General features: G+C 34.3%; 2 pseudogenes across 1 annotated transcript; one reads left to right on the top strand and one right to left on the bottom strand.

The window, feature by feature from the left end:
- Positions 1-595: 595 nt before the first annotated feature.
- On the bottom strand, positions 596-1,517 carry LOC138390288 (60 kDa heat shock protein, mitochondrial pseudogene; annotated as a pseudogene). The gene has a single exon (XR_011234537.1). The product of XR_011234537.1 is annotated as a 60 kDa heat shock protein, mitochondrial pseudogene (transcript).
- Positions 1,518-1,521: 4 nt separating this feature from the next.
- Positions 1,522-2,493, top strand: LOC138390289 (60 kDa heat shock protein, mitochondrial pseudogene; annotated as a pseudogene).
- The last annotated feature ends 1,968 nt before the right edge of the window (positions 2,494-4,461 follow it).

The following is a 4,461-nucleotide window of genomic DNA, read 5'->3' on the forward strand; positions in this document are numbered from 1 at the left end:
ATAGGTTAGAGAGCCCAGAAATAAAGCCACACATCTATGGTCAATTGACTTTCAACAAGGATGTCAAGAACATGGAATGTGAGAAAGTATAGTCTCTTCAATAAATGATGATAGGAAAACTGAATATCCACACAGAGAGAATGAAAATGGATGCTTATCTCACCCCTTATAGAATAATCAACCCCAAATGGATTAAAGATTTGAACATAAGGTCTGAAACTATAAAACTGCTAGAAGAAAACAGAGAAAAGCTCCACAACATTGGTCTAGGCACTGATTTCTTGGATATAACCCCAAAAGCACAGGCAACGAAAACAAAAATAGACAAATGGGATTCCATCAAAATAAAATGCATCTGCACAGTACACAATTAAAAGAGTGAAGAGACAACCCAAAGATTGAGAGAGAATATTTGCAAATTGTACATTGGATAAGGGGCTTATATGTGAAATATACAAGCAATTCAAACTACTCAACAACAAGAAAAAAAAATAACCCTATTAAAAAGGGGGGGGGCAAAGGACTTTCTTTTTTTTTTAACTTTAAACAAATTTTTATTACACAAAGGTTGTCACATAACTGGATATTTCTCTACTTTGTACACAATTATTCTTACTCTCCACAGAAAGGCTGCTTCTTAACTTCTCATCTAGTGATGGCAAGCACTAAAATCCTTATTTGAACAGAATAGTAGTAAAAATGCCTCAGTGATTTAAGTTGAAAGCAGTACATTGGTACATGGCTCTTGCACCCAGTATCAGGAATGTACAAATGTCTTTTTATTCAAAAATACAAAATAAATTATCTGTAGGCATGGACAATGACAGCAGTAAACCATTATATATTGTCAACTGAAACCAATAACTGATGGTTATAGTGATATTCTTAAACATCAGCCAGCCTTTTCTTCATTTTCTCCAACTGACTTCTCTGAAGTTATTGGTGAGGAACACTGCCTTCAGCTTCCTGTCACAGTTCATTAATAATGGTAAAGCACTATTCTAGGAATTAGAACATGCCACCTCCCATGCCACCATTGCACCCATTCCAGGGTCCTTCTCTTCTTTAGGAATTTCTGTGACTACAACTTCTGCTGTAGTTAACAGAAAGGCCACCCCAGCAGCATCCAATAAAGCAGTTCTTACAACCTTTGTGGGATCAATGATTCCTTTTTCTATCATGTTCACAAAATCTCCAATCATAGCATCATAACCAACTTCTGAGGAACTTTGCATAATTTTCTCAACTATCAAAGATCCTTCAACACCTGCATTCTTAGCAATGGTCATTGCAGGAATTTTGAGTGTTCTTTTAATAATTTCTATACCAATTTTTTGATCTTCATTAGCTGGAGTTAATGAGTCCAAGGCTGGAATGCACCGAAGCAGGACACAACCCCCTCCCAGAACAATGCCTTTTTCAACAGCAGCTCTTGTAGCATTAAGGGCATCTGTAACTCTGTCTTTCTTTTCATTTACTTCAACATCGCTTGTCCCACCAACCTTTAGAACATCAATAACACAAATGAAGAGGCTGGGGATGATACCACCACTGCTACTGTACTGGCATGGTCTATTGCCAAGGAAGGCTTTGAGAAGATTAGCAAAGGTGCTAATCCAGTGGAAATCAGGAGAGGTGTGATGTTAGCTGTTGATGCCATAATTGCTGAACTAAAGAAGCAGTCTAAACCTGTGACAACCCCTGAAGAAATAGCTCAGGTTGCTACAATTTCTGCAAATGGAGACAAAGAAATTGGCAACATCATTTCTGATGCAATGAAAAAGGTTGGAAGAAAGGGCGTCATCACAGTAAAGGATGGAAAAACACTGAATGATGAATGAAATTATTGAAGGCATGAAATTTGATTGAGGCTATATTTCTCCTTACTTTATTAACACGTCAAAAGGTCAGAAATGTGAATTCCAGGATGCCTATGTTCTATTGAGTGAAAAGAAAATTTCTAGTGTCTAGTCAATTGTACCTGCTCTTGAAATTGCTAACGCTCACCGTAAGCCCTTGGTCATAATTGTTGAAGATGTTGATGGAGAAGCTCTAAGTACACTCGTTTTGAATAGGTTAAAAGTCGGTCTTCAAGTCGTAGCAGTCAAAGCTCCAGGTTTTGGTGATTATAGAAAGAACCAACTTAAAGACATGGCTATTGCTACTGGTGGTGCAGTGTTTGGAGAAGAGGGGTTGACCCGAAATCTTGAAGATGTTCAGCCTCATGACTTAGGAAAAGTTGGAGAGGTCATTGTGACCAAAGATGATGCCATGCTCTTGTAAGGAAAAGGTGACAAGGCTCAAATTGAAAAACGTATTCAAGAAATCATTGAGCAGTTAGATGTTACAACTAGTGAATATGAAAAGGAAAAACTGAATGAACGTCTGGCAAAACTGTCAGATGGAGTAGCAGTTCTGAAGGTTGGTGGGACAAGTCCTTCTTTCCTCAAAGAAGACATACAAATGGCTAACAGATACATGAAAAAATTTTAAACACCTCTAATCATCAGAATAATGCAAATTAAAACTACAATGAGATATCACCTCATACTTGATAGACTGGCTGTCATCAAAAAGATGAAAAATAAGTCTTGATGAAGATGTGGAGAAAAGGAAACCCTTATACAATGATGGTAATATTGTAAATTAGTTTAACCATTTTGGAAAACAGTATGAAAGTTCCTCAAAAAAATTAAAATAGAGTTTTGTTCAAATTGCCTTTTAAAGAAATCACTTTTGCATTTGCTAATTTATGCATTTTTCTTTATTACATCCATTATTCTTTTGGGGGTTATTCTATTATTTTTTATTTATTAATTTAGATATCTAACTCATTCAATTTTGCCTTCTTTTCAAATATTAACATATTCACATTATACATTACTCCCAAAATGCTGCTTCCTCTGCATACTAAGTCTTGATATATGGTAACTTAATCATCATCCAGTTCTCCATAGTATAGTATTTTTATCATTTCTTGTTTTTGACCTATCAATTATTTCAAAGTATGATTTTTAATTTCAGATTTCTGATATGTTAATTTATTTTGTTGCAATTTACTTCTAACCTAATTTCCTTGAGGTAGACTGTGTGGTATCAGTGTGATGTGGTTTTCATGACATCAGTTTCTGGAAGTTTGAGTCTTGCTTTATGGATTAACAATACATACATAATCAATTTTTAAATGTTTTTTGTGTGCTTGAGAAAAACATATGTTCTCAAATAACGGCTAGATGATTCCATACATATCTATTTATTTAAGCTTATTAATTATGTTGTTCAACTCTTTTATAATTTACTATCTTTGTCTGTTTGACCTTTGACAGGAGTATTGAAGCTCTTCATAATGGTGATGTGTTTATGAATTTATTCCTCTATAAATTTCTTACATATATATTGAGATGATTTCATTAGGTGCATATAGTTTTAGAAATTATATCTTCCTGGTGAATTGAACTTTGAAACATTATGTAATCACCTTTTCTATTTCTACTGATGCTTTTTGTTTTTAAGCATATTTTCTGTTGATATTAAAATAGTTATGTAAGTTCCTTTTACATCCTTTCATTTTCTATTTTTCTAAGTTATGTTTTAGGTGTTTCTCTTGTTAGCTTCTTCCTGGATATTTTTTTCAATTTTATTGAGGTATAATAAATGAAAATGTATAGATTTAGGCTATACAATGCAATGTTTTGATATACATATACATTGTGAAATGATTACCACAATCCATATAATAAACATCCATTACCTCAAAAAAAAAAATTAAAATAGAATTATCATATGATCTAACCATCCCACTATTGGGTATATACCCAAAGGAATTGAAATAAATATGTATAACAGATGTTTACACTCCCATGTTCATTGCAGCATTATTCACAATATCTCAGACATAGAAATAACCATCAACAGGTGAATGTGTCCATCAACAGGTGAATGGATAAAGAAAATGTGGTAACTCCAGTGATAATGGCTTTTTCCAAAAAGTCCCAAAACAAAAAGTGTTGGTGTAGATGCAGAGAGATAGGAACACTCATACACTGCTGATGGGGCTGCAAATTAGTACAACTTCTGTGGAAAGTAATATGGAGATTCAGCAAAGAGCTAAAAGTAGAACTACCATTTGATCCAGCAATTCCATTACTGGCTATTTACCCAAAGAAAAAAAAAGACATTCTATAATAAATACACCTGCACTCAAATGTTCATACCAACACATTCACAATCGCAAAGATGTGGAAACAACCCAAGTGCCCGTCAATACATGAATAGATTAATAAAATTTGCTATGTGTATAACATGGAGTACTACTCAGCCATAAAAAAATACCTCCTGTATTAATATCCCAGATGGAGCTGGAGCCCATTCTTCAAAGTGAAATATCACAAGACTGGAAAAACAAGCACCACATGTACTCACCATTAAATTGGCACTAATAGACCAACACTTATGTGCACA

This window comes from Eulemur rufifrons, chromosome 8, assembly GCF_041146395.1.
Source record: "Eulemur rufifrons isolate Redbay chromosome 8, OSU_ERuf_1, whole genome shotgun sequence".
Lineage (NCBI taxonomy): Eukaryota > Metazoa > Chordata > Mammalia > Primates > Lemuridae > Eulemur > Eulemur rufifrons.